Genomic DNA, 13,769 nt, shown 5'->3' with positions numbered 1-13,769 from the left:
CGCATTTTCCGTCTTTTTATAATATTGAAACCTAAATCCAAAAATGGGAAAGTTAAGCGAAATTATAGAATCCAGCAAGATTTGTTGGATACATTTTAGAAGAAATGGTTTAAGGGATAATGCGGCAGCTACACTGTAAAAAAAAAAGCTCGAAGTTTACAGACAAAAGTCTTGTATAGTTACAGAAATGCGAACAATTACGAAGGAAATACCTGTAACGAACACAGAACCAAACGAAACTGTAAACTCTACAGGAGTTTTTCAAGAAGTTTTGCTTGGATTTTGTCCGTAGCGTGTGATCACGTGGCTTAAAACGGCTGAGAGAGAAGAACCAATCAGGAAGAAGGTGGAAAAACAGCGTCTTAGCGGGAGAGTTCAACGATAGTCGCCATGTTAGCCATTATTTTTGCTATGGTCGAGGTAAGTTCGAAATAGTGTTTGACGTGTATTTTACTAATTTTATGTAATGTATTTGTTATGTTCTTTACACTATCTATAATTAAATTCTTTTAACGTTTAGCTTATAATTCTAATGCTCCTAAATAAACCTGTGTTGAATTATTGTTAGAGTTCAAATCACAGAGCTTGTGTTCCATTTAGTAAAATAACAACTTTTATTCGTTACATCTGCAGGTGTCTGCAGTTAAACTGCTCATATTTATAAACAGAAACAAATTTGTTAATATGTTAGTTTAAAAACAAATAAGCTTAATATTAATGTTCTATCTATAGTCTAATAATTCTCATGTTAAATATTTATGTATCTTTTAAAACATATCGCGTTAGAATATTCATATTTTTCATTTTGTTGACAGATGTAACATTATTATTCCATACATGTTATCATTAATCCCAGCGTGAACTGCTTTAGAATATTTTTCAGAGCATTATTACACTATGTATGTTATTATTAATCTCAACGAAAAAGAAAAAATAAATGTAATATATTTAAAAAATTCGACAAAATAACTTAACATACATTAAAAATGGAATATCATTTCATTAATACATGCGATAAGTTCGCCTTAAAAGATTATATAGTCGGATAGCAATTACATATTTGTAAAAGTATTCAATGTATATTATTTTTTGTGTTAAAGATAGTTTTAATCCAGGACAGTCTTTACCAACTTATAAAGCATCTATTAAGTTACATTATAACCAACATTTACAAAAGGTAATCGAAATGCCGTGACTTTGACATATTTTTAACTATGATGTAACATACTAGGAACATTAAAGAAAAAAAATTCTATTTTTTCCTTTATGCTTGTTGAAAAGTAAAATATTAATAAAATGGTACAACATTCATTCTAGTACTTACAATGTAAATTTACATATAAATTTACTATAAATTTTGGTGCAAAGTTCATTATAAAATGCGTTTGCTAATATTTAATAGTTATAGCATTCAATATCAAATCATGGAAATATTAGTAATGATACGTCAGTTGCATATATTAATTTCAATACTCAGCTCAATGCCAAATTTCTTCTATATCTGAGATAATATGTATTTTTTGAAAATAATTATTTTGTGTCATCTTTTCATTTAAAAATCTCTTTCAGATATATTTTAATGTGAATTATTTTCAAAATTATCCTCATTAGAATGAATGTTGGGTTTAATCCTAGTATCCGGTGCACACAGGATTTGGCGACTTTATGATGAGCAGTAAAAATGGGACACATACGATGAGTAGTTAACGGGTCATTCAAAGAAAATATATAGTTAAACATAGTATACACTATGTATATAGTATATATACTATGTATATACACACTTAGTATATAGTGTATATATAGACGTTCTTTGGATCATTTTTGGTGTTGGCGATAATTTTCAAAGTCGCGCCAAGGCTGCACCGTAAACTAGGATTTTACCGAATGTTGTTCTCTTTATTATGTTTGAAACTGCCGTTACGCTAAAAAATATATTCAGAAAACTATTTATTGCTGAATGTTTAAAATAAGTTCTACTGCTCCTTTTTGACAAAGAAGCCCACCAGCGGCCGAGCGGTAAAGACGCTGAACACTGGTAGTTTGGTCCGAGGTTCGAATCCCGCGAACGGGCTGGCTGCATGGGCGTTTTCGTGGTTTTCCCCATGTGTAACGTGTATACGAGCCAGTTTCCCTTAGAAAGTCCTCCACGAAAGGCATCCCTCCCCTTAGGCAGATAGCCCTAGTGTGCTTTGCCATAATTAAATACACCACACCACACCTTTTTGACAAAGAGTATCCATTTGAATTGCAGTTGGTTTTAATTAATCGTTGGTTGTATTTTTAAGAACTACTTGATAAAATTCAACAAATTAGTTCAATCTATGAGTTCATCTGAAAAACCTAAAATTTTTATTCCAATTCTGTCATGTGTATATATTTCAAGAATGAAAAAGAATTACAAATTCACTATCCAACAATACTGAGTAATATGTTGTTGATATAGCCAAACTTAAAATGACCCATTTAAAAACCAGATTAAATAAATCATCGCGTATTTTCGGTCATCGAATTTCTTTGGCGTTAAAAGTGTCATAGATTTAGTAAATCCAAGGGTCAAGGTAAGCTCAAATATTTTTTTTCATAGTTCATATTTGCTAAGTTATAAATTTTGCTGATGCAAAAGTTATGTAACTTATGCAAACATATGCTTAGAGTATTTGAACTAGTTTTGAAAAATCACTGGAATTTAAAATGTAATTGACAGTATGCCTTAAAGCTTGTTTTGGTAAAAGCATATTTATGGGTGCCCCTTGGCAAAATTTGGCGATTTTTGGCAGTACATGGATACCGAGTTTGTGCAATTCTTTGACTATGTTATTTTGGCTTGTGTAGCGACGATTTGTGTGCCAAAAACCGCCGCTACACGAAGACAGATTGCACATACTCGGTATCCATGTACACATCGACCTATTTTCACTTAAAAAAAAATCTGTGAATTGTACAAACTTGGCATCGCGCACTCCCTTGACTTTATCCATGTACACATCGACCTATTTTCACTTAAGAAAACATCAGAGAATTGCACAAACTTGCGCTCCCTTGATAATACAGGGAGCACCCTTCAATATACTCTAACTGCTGTTTTTCATAAATTAAAACATTTTAGGCATTTAAGATATCTTCCTGTAAGTTACAACTAAATGAATGACTCTTAAGCATAAAAATTTCAAATTTTTATGCTTAAGAGTAGAAGGAGTTATACACTTTTTAAATAACAGTGTCAGAAAATATACTTTTTAAAATATGTAAACCATTGTTTGAAGTATAGAAAACCTTCCTTAGCAACTATACCTCTTTAAGTGATTATGTCAAGTATTCTGGTGATACAAACATTGATATTAATTATCACTGAGAATCATGCTTTGTGAAGTAACCACCTCCATTAAATATCAAAATTGTACAAAATTATGGAAAAGTTATAGAGTGGTTTTACTGTATACTTAAAGTATATCATATCACTGTTAGATATTGATGATGTAAAAGATATTATCTAATCATAAATATTTCAAGCATTAAATAGCTTAGTGTAAGTCAATAAGTTTTCAAATTCTGACTTTGTACCCTGTCTTTCACTATGTAATATTTTTCTAGCAACTGTGTTAAGTACCAGTAAGTAAGTTTGTCTTAAATACCACTTAATGTAATCAGGTATCATCTGTTCTGTCTGTAAAACTTAATCGTAATAAGTGAACAAATGAATATCTGTAAAACTAAAGATGACACTCTATGTAAAAAATACAAGTATTAAAATGTCTATGAGAGGAACATTTAAAATATTAAATCCACGATCAATTTTTGCGACATCTAAGATAGAAAATATCCAAACTGACTAGTTAATTCAGAGGATGAATGCATGTAACATCATTGTTCATGTGTTTGTTAATTGTGTAAGTATTGAAGTTCATGCATTAATTGTTAACTATATTATTGGCCTTATATATATATATACTTGCATTTCAAAATTTTGTATATTTTGCCAGTGAGCTAAGTATTAAATGCTGTTACGTATAAGTTCATATTATGTGGAAAAGTAGTTTTTTTTTCAGTAGTAACACTTTCTGAGAATTTTTTAATGTTGATCATCAAGCTTAAAGCATATGGCTGAAATTACCAGTATTAACCATAATTTAATTATTCTCCTGTTTCAGCGTTTCTTAAACTTTTTTCGAATAGAGATTATGTGAATTATCATAATTTGTGAATCACCTTGCTGCTGTTCCCTTCGAAAGCAATTTTTTAGCATATATTACTACTAGTACACTTATAGTTTAATATATAATTAAAATCCGTTATATTTCATAATTAAGTCCATTGAAGAAAAGTTATATTTCTAATATTTCAAGATTATTAATGAGAAGGATGATTTGTAATTCTTGCATGGCTCTTCTATATTTGGATATATGATGGTAAGACCACAGTCTTAGTGGATATATGATAGTATATTTGGATATATGGTGGTAAGTACCACAGTTATAGTGCTTTAAATCCATCTTTTACTGCTAAGACTGAGTGGGAAGTCGGTAAGTAGGGTAACCAATAATAAATTTCATAAAATGTCTATCTTACGAGAAAAGGTGATAGATGATTGTCATATGTAACTTTTTAAACTCTGAGATTTTTCAACTAAATTTTTTTGTCTCCTTTGGAAACTTCGGAGGACCATGAGGGCAAGCTGTATGATCCACAGATTGAGAAGTGCTACCTTAATACATTTCAATTTCTAGAGAAATTAATCTTAAAAAAAAATCTGATCATTATTAAAACTACTTTACAGATTTATTTTATATTACAAATAAATATAGTAAATATCTAATAAACCTCAAATTATTTTCTGCAAAATGAATTATTTAAATTTGTACTGTTTTTGCTTCAAAAATGGATGATACATGCAATTTATGATTTCATGAAAGGACCAAAAGGAATCTTGTTTGAAATTTAATTATTTAATTTTAAAAAAGATTTAAATCATTTGGAATATGTGCAAGTGCATGCAATTATTATGAAGAGATTCTAAATTAAAATGTCACATAACAAATTTAGAATATGTTATGTACTTCTAACGAATGTGATTTTTTCTTTATTTAGGAGCCATGCTTTGAATCCTAAGAAGAAGAGGACTGCACGTTCACAACTATGAATAATTAAAAATAACAATAATATAAATTTTACCTATTTTTTTATTTTATTTTCCTTTTGGATAGTTTTCAAATAAAAATAAACCTATTTTTGTTTCTATATTCTGTGTACTGGAATAAAGAGTCGAAATCCATTGCAATATCCAATATTTTCAAAATATGATATTTTTTGAAATAAAATATATGATTATGGAATATTACGTTAAAATGAAATGGTTCCTTATGTAACCTGTATGTTACACTAAAAGGCTTCATCGAATACTTGTAAAGTAATGAGCAAATACTAAGTTAATATCTTGTGTGAATGAATATTATCTTACAGAATTTTTTATTCCATAAAAATCTAAAAATATAATTTTGTTGAATGAAGATTTAAACATTTTTCCCGAAGATTTAAAAAGTCGTTTGAAATAATGATAACAAAAACATTAATCTGAACCATTTAATAAATGAATAGAAAATTTTGAGAACAATTAAATCATCCACAGGAATTTTGAAATAATCATCGTATTTTTGACATCAGTTAAAGAAAGAAAATCTGAGTCATTTTGATTATAGTGATAAATTAGTTCCATTAATAGTAGGATAGAAAATTAAAATTTTAAGGAGCCATTATGCATTATCAATTTTTCATTAAAAAATTTTTAGTTTATTACTACTATCATATCAATTATTAATGCTGAATTCTTTATCTTCAGTTTTTACATTCTTTTCTTAATTTTCTAGACATAGCAGAGAAAAATATAATTATAGGATCAAGGCATTTCCAAATACATTATATTTTCTTCCTTAAATTTTTAAGATCATTCTATATTCATCATGTATTATAGACACAGTATCAGGGGATTCTGTTCAATTTTTCAGTTAGAATTTGGGACGAAGTTGTGAAGTCATACCTACATTAAATGCTTGAATTGATTATTTGAAATATGACAAAGCAAGAGAGGGCCATCTGTCCAAGGAAAGGAATATTTTAAGGAAAACTTCATGTTACACAAACATTTACACAGGCAGCCCATTCTCTAGGATTTAAATCTAGAGCCAAATGCTAGTGTTCAGCTTACTGTCTGGCTGCCTGTAGGCAATAAATGTTTTAATAGAAGGAATACTTGAAAAATTAAATTTAGGACTAATTCATTCTTCAATTTTGTATTCAATGAGAAGAATGTAATTTATTAATAAAGTTTTAAATCTGGGAAAATACCTGTACAACTGTCCGATTAATTAATCTATTATTTCAATTAATGGTCAGTAGCAGAAGAGATTAAAAAGCATTTATGCCTAAAAGAATTATATGTTGTAATTAAAATGAATAATGCAATTAAGCATGAAAATAATTTTGGATAACTTATGATAACTGAATTTAAGTTCATTGTTGAGTTACATAAGTAATTTTTTTTAGAATTTGAAAAAATATTTAGAATTGTTTATTGAAACAATTTCATTAAAATATTTTTTTACTGTAATCATATCCAATTGTGGTCTCTTTAGATTACACTGTTGGGTATAAGGAGAATGATTTGGTTTAGTTTACTTAAGTATGCCAAAACACACTAGGACTATCTGCCTAAGTGGAGAAATGCCTTTGTGGAGGACTTTCGAAGTGAAACTGACTTATATACATGTTACACATGGAGAAAACCATGAAAATACCCATACAACCAGCCCATTCGCAGGATTTGAACCTCGGACCGAACTACCAGTGTTCAGCGGGGGAATTCTAGAACATTACTAATTTATTGCCAAAAAACCATTAAGTCTAATACACAAGTTTTTTTTCCAGCTATTTCGTGATGCATATGTAACTTTGAGATGTCTTAAAATTCAATAAAGGAAAGTAATGCAGATGTAAGAAAAACATAAAATTTGAACTTCTTTTTAACATTGGAAATATTTTGAAAGAAAATGTTGTATACCTTTTAGAAAATCTAAGGTATTTTTCCTTAAAAAAAACAAACTTAATATTTAAAGTTACATAACTTCCCTTTCCCCACAAATTAATAAATGCAGCATATTTTGTTACAAGCAGTAGCTATAGACATTTCACATAAAACATATGTTCTACATGTGTAATTATTTATAGTAATATTACAATCAAAATATTTAATATTTAGGAATACATCATTTTTGTATTTTGTATAAGACAAATATGTTCTATATGCATAATTATTTGGAAGAACTTTTAAGTAAATTATCTGCAACTTTTACATATATATCCTTTAAAATTTCACATGAAAATACATGTTCTTACATAATCACTTGCAATAACCTTACAAGCAGAACACTAGTAATCTACAAATATTCCCTTTAGTAATTCACATTCAAAAATTACGATCTACTTACACTATTATTTCCTGTAATCTTTACAGATGTTTACATTGGTAAATCACATATGAAAAACATGTTATACTTACACGATAATTTCCTTTAACCTTTACAGGCATATGCTTCGGTAATCAACATACAAAAACTTTGTTATGCCTACAGAATAACTTCCTGTAACATTACATGTCAAACATCTGTAACCATTACAGGTATAATCTCTGTAAAGTTACTAAGAAAATTCCTGTTTTGATTACTCAAATAATCCATGGCATCCCAGTTTCCACGACTTTTCTTAGTAACTTTACAGATTTTTTTTTACAGTGTACGCCGTTATCATTAAGCACGCAATATCCACGAAGTAGTTCCCATTAGGGCAATTAATCGAATTAGTAGTAATCGAAAGCTGCACAGAAAATGCAGATCATGCATACTTCGTGTTGATCGCAGAGAAAGTACACGACCGGTGCAGCTAGTCATACTTCTTGAGGCTGACCAGGGTGTGGAGGATGTTCCAGCTTCTCAATAGACATTGCTACTGACATCATTCACGATTTTCTTACGCACCGGAGTGTCATTGAAATTTTGAATTTAATAATAGAACAAAAAATGTAAGAATGACATGTTTATGTTTAGAACCGTATATGTTACAAAATAAAATGTGTGTAAAGAAATAACAAATATTTTGCCTCCCAGACTACAAATCTGCAAAATTGTTGTTTCGAGAAAAACACGCTTATAGTTTCTGCTTGTGAGAAGACTTGAGTTATGACATTTGTGCAGCAATTCTATTGTCTGTTGCCTAGTATTTGTCTCATAGAATATACACCTTTTTCTTTTTAACATAATGTAAAATATCGAAAGGTAACGTAGAAGATTGATCCAAATGTTAGCAACAAAAAATGAAGGTTTGCTGTTTCACGTCTCACGCGCGGTTTATAAACCACTCATGTAATATTAGCCAAAAGCTTAATTACGTGTTCAAATCACGTCTCAGGCAGCCACTCGAAATCGAATGAAATGTGTAATCTAATGAAATGAGAACTGCATACTCAATTCAAACACAAACAAGTATTCTAGTTAATACAAATACTTAATTCAATGATAACATGTGCAACACGCAAGATTAATTACGTTATTTTGCTATCGCAACAATCACATGCTTCAAGTCACACTGCGCGATATCAGTAACTCCTCTTACTTTCTGTTATAGTTACCGCTGATTAATGATATACTACTCGCACGGGAACTGATGCTAAGAACCGATTCATTTTACTAAGCAAGCGAACAGTGTATCGTCAAAACGGAGCGGCAGCTTCTTTAAAGTTCACCTATGGAGAATTCTTATTGGAAGCTCTCCAGGAAAGTTTGCAGAGACAATAGGTATTTTTGAAAACAGGAGAGATGAAAAATGAGCAGTGCCCTCGCCGGGAATCGTACCACGGATCTCTCGAATTCGCGTTCAGCGTGCTGACCACTACACTACGAAGGCACGCTAAGAAGACGGGAGAAATACCTTATAAGTTCGATTCCCATTATAAGGAAGAAAGGAATGTTTTTCCTCCCATGATTTAGGCTCGATTCCCATTATAGGGAGTTTATTTTTTATCATTGCTCGACATTTTAGAAAAATTATTTTCTGTAATTTTGTTGTTATTTCCATGTGAAAAGCAGATTTTAGGGAATTTCGAAACTGTGTTTGAAAGGAATAGTCCAGAGACTTACTGAGTCTTTTCTTCCCTCTCTTCGTTCCATCCTCACCCGCCGTCTTCATTCACTCCTCATTCCCAATCTTATTGATCCAGGTTTTCGTTAATGAGCAGTCAGTCGTAAAAAGGAAACGATTCAGTTTAATGAGGGAGCAATTCTAATCTAATCCTATAAAACATCGATTTTGCGCACTTCTACCGGAAATGTAGTAGAATTGCTACAGTTAGGTTACCAGACTAGTTAGGGTTACCAGACTTAAGAACGAAAATTCCGGACAAAGTGCTCTCTTGTGGAGAGGCGAGGAGAAAAGCGCATTTGATCTGTGGAAATCCAGTAAAATGTGTTCTATGTTTATATATGTAATATATATATATATATTACATATATAAACATAGAACACATTTTACTGGATTTCATATATATATATATATATGTGTGTGTGTGTGTGTGTTTTAATTGATCTAATACGATGTTCTATAATCCACTTGTTAACCTCCAACTAAAAAATAAAAATAAAAATCTATTAATCTAATTTTTATCTCCATTCTTTCCCCGAAATTTTTTCCCGGATGCTTATGTTAGGATGCTTTATGAAAAATTTTATCTTCAGCGATTAGAAAGTCTACTATATGTATGCTATACAAGCCTGTATGGCATAGGAAAGCTGGTAGGAACTAATAAAAGGAAATCATGTAACAACAAGTCATGTAACTAACCACAAAGTATTCAAGATATAGAAAAGCAGACTGTATACTTTTTGCAGTATTTCTGCGTTGAAAATCATGTGGATGGCTGGAATTCTTGTTTGTGTTTCATTTTTGCAATGTTTTCATTAACTAATATTTTTCATATAAAGTCTTCGTTGGATGTTATTTAAATACACTCATATAGTGAAGCTGATGCATTTAAAGTCGAAATCCGTTAACTAGACAAACAAGAAGCCTCATTTAAAAATGTCTAACATTTTTCAATCCCGGACAAAATTCCGAATGTAATTACAAAGTTCTGGATGTCCGATGATGCTATAGCCGGATCTCTCTGCTGCGATTACCGTGGATGTCATAGGGTTACATTGCTTTGCAGTGTATTTTTCGCGTAAATTCTAATGAAAGTATAAAGTTTAGCAATCTTCTGAACTGTCATGAACTGTAGACAAACTTTAGGTAGGCTGACAGCGAATTATCTATAAGTCTAAAATAACAACAAAGTCAAGGTGTAAAAGATCGTTTTATTAAAACTAAAGAAGAACAGAGAGAACACTTGGTGCTTACAACTCAGGTCCTTACAACTTATGATGAGATAACATAAAATAACAGTAAGTTCAGTTTTAAAATAAGTTAGTCGTCAAAGATAACACAGTTCAAATTAACAGAAAGTTGGCTCACAATCTAACCGGCGTAGGTATTCGAATATCAGCAATTATAATGCAAGTTCGAAGGCTACAATTCTTATCTAAGCTAGCAACAACTTAGTAACGTGGCCTCGAGAGGCAGAACGCGCTTTGTCTCACAATCTAAAAACCTCAGTTTAAACAGCGAGCAAATTTGCATCCTGGCCTGAATGGAAAGAAGAAGTGAAGAAGATTTGAATCATAATAACTGGTTAAATAACATAATGGAACGTCACAAAAGGTAGGTTTTAAGTTATTATAGAAATGAAAAGATCCAAAAATAAAATAATAAAAGAAATAAATAATAATAGTAAAGATCTGAAATTCTCTAATTTATTTATTGAATATCCGTGGAAGTGTTGATATTTGCTACACAGAAAAATCTTCCAAGTTTCGAAAAATTAAATGTAGAAACTAGCATTATAATAAAACTGTTAAAATAATTATACATTAACTAAACATTTATGGGGAAAATGTAGCATTTAGCACCGTTTGTAGCCTTTAGCTTATTCGCATTGCATATATAAGGGATAATTAGATTGAGGGGGGGGGAGGATTTTTTTAAGTGCTTATCGTTTTTGACCTGCGATAAAATTATGGTCCCGATAAACAGATACTGTTGTCAATCAGTCATATAATAAGATATTTCGTTTCCCTGTTTAAGTATTATAAAAGTATTGCTCAGTATAATATAAATTAATCTCTATTATTGAATAATGATGAATCCGTATGTACGCACGTATGTTCCTTTCATTGTGGAAAAACGACGAAACCTAAGAGCCACCAAATTTTGAACACTCAATACTACTCCACCGGAACATCTGCACCGCAAGCCCAAATTTTAATTTTCGATTTTTTTTTTTAATTTTTCTTTATTATTATTATTGCTTTATTTTAATTTTATATTTTGTGCAAACTTAATGAAAATTTGATTAATAAACTTAACAGTTTAAAATATACTATTCGTTTCAATTCGGCAAAGCATAAGATATTTATGTTTCTTTAGCAATCTTGCTTTTAAGCAAGAAGAAAGGAGATGAGGAGATGAGACGCCGTTTCCTTCAGTCTGTGAGGGGGGTAAGTTACCAATTTATGTTTCAAATTTAATCAGAAACTCAGAAATTTAAACGAAATGTGCTGCCACTTTGCAAAGCAGAAATTTATCTTTCCTATTTAATAAATAAATTCAGCAGTTTATCAAAAACATGTTGCCACTGCTCAAAATAAAATATTTTTAGCTTTCGTGCGCCAGTATGTGGCCATTCGGTAAAACGTAATATATTTTCTTTCAAATGCAATCTGTCTGCTATTGATTAACAGACTAAGCTATTTAAAAGCCATAACGGCAGTTCTTATCAATTATTAATAACTACTGGCTAGACTTATTACAATCATATTTTTTTTTCTTTCGTGTTTTTTAGTTTTACTGTATTTTCTTTACTTTTTATTTTAGATAGCTGGTCATTGAAAAAGCTTTTTTCTTAACTTTCTAACAATACAGAATAAACGGCAATGATTATACTTTACAAGTGCATGCCATGCAGCTTAATTGGCCCATATTATATTTACCTGGCTGCACCAAATTACACTTTTAGTATCTGTATTTCTTGTCAGACATTACAAACCCTGTACATGAATTTTTTCAAGTGACCCACACCAAAATCTACAGTTCATTCCAGTCCACACACGTTGAAGCATATCCGATGTGATTGATAAGATGTTATGGATAAAGTGGATTTTAAGTTCATCAAGGTCAGATTGCAGTGGCGGCACAAAAACAGTATCCTTAACATCCCCTGTCCCCCTCCCTCCCCCCCCCTCGTCAAAAATATCACGAAGAGTGAAGTCGGCGAGCAGTACAGGTGAAAAACGCATTATCATTTGCTGCTCTGGACCTGAACGTTTGTCACCTGACAAAAAAATCTCACACACAATATTTGTAATACGTAAAATGAAACTTAAATACAGTCGAACATATAAATGACCTTCAAGGAATCGGACGTTTGGTTTGCTATATCCGGTAATTCGCTATATTTGATATGATAAGAAAAATTGATTACTTCTCCCCAAAAAAGTGTAAAAATGCATGTTATATAAAATAAAAAACTGCTTAACATTATTACATCTACTAAAAGAAATGAATAATAAATCTAATTTATGGAAATCATATTGAGGTTTGTAGAGACATTAGGTATTTTTGGAGCAGGAGAGATGAAGAATGAGCAATGCTCTCGCCAACACTCGAACCGCGGACCTCTCAAATACCCATCGAGCGTGCCGACCACTGCACCACGAAGGCATGCTAAGAAGGCGGGAGAAATACCTTACAGATTTAATTACAAATATTACAATGCGCAGCCAATAAATTTGTTTTCCAGTCTTTCCAAAGTGTTTGGCAAATTCATTGGGCTTTGTCCGATATATTTGACCAGATACTGGCACATTACTTTCTAACTTTACTAAAAATGAAAAGAGAGGTTTGCGATGTATATGTTATTACAAAAGTTCACCGTAACTATTAGATTTACGATTAAATGAAGGAAATAGCGTACTAAAAAATTTAGAAATATTGCAATCTGTTTCATTTTTAGTTTAAGTTTATTAATCAAATTTTCATTAAGTTTGCACAAAATATAAAATTAAAATAATAGCAATAATAATAATAAAGAAAAATTAAAGAAAAATCGAAAATTAAAATTTGGGCTTGCGGTGCAGATGTTCCGGTGGAGTAGTATTGAGTGTTCAAAATTTGGTGGCTCTTAGGTGTCGTCGTTTTTCCACAATGAAAGGAACATACGTGCTTACATACGGATTCATCATTATTCAATAATAGAGATTAATTTATATTATACTGAGCAATACTTTTATAATACTTAAACAGGGAAACGAAATATCTTATTATATGACTGATTGACAACAGTATCTGTTTATCGGGGCCGTAATTTTATCGCAGGTCAAAAACGATAAGCACTTAAAAAAAATCCCCCCCCTCAATCTAATTATTCCTTATATATGCAATGCGAATAAGCTAAAGGCTACAAACGGTGCTAAATGCTACATTTTCCCCATAAATGTTTAGTTAATGTATAATTATTTTAACAGTTTTATTATAATGCTAGTAAATCGATTCAAAATTTTTTCCATAAACAGAAGTTATAGATTTTTTTCCACGTGATACCAATTAGAAAATTGGATAAACTTTATTTCTT

The sequence above is a fragment of the Stegodyphus dumicola genome, chromosome 9, assembly GCF_044657685.1.
Source record: "Stegodyphus dumicola isolate Sdum_Otavi_A_Nest chromosome 9, ASM4465768v1".
NCBI lineage: Eukaryota > Metazoa > Arthropoda > Arachnida > Araneae > Eresidae > Stegodyphus > Stegodyphus dumicola.
This window is presented reverse-complemented; position numbering follows the sequence as displayed.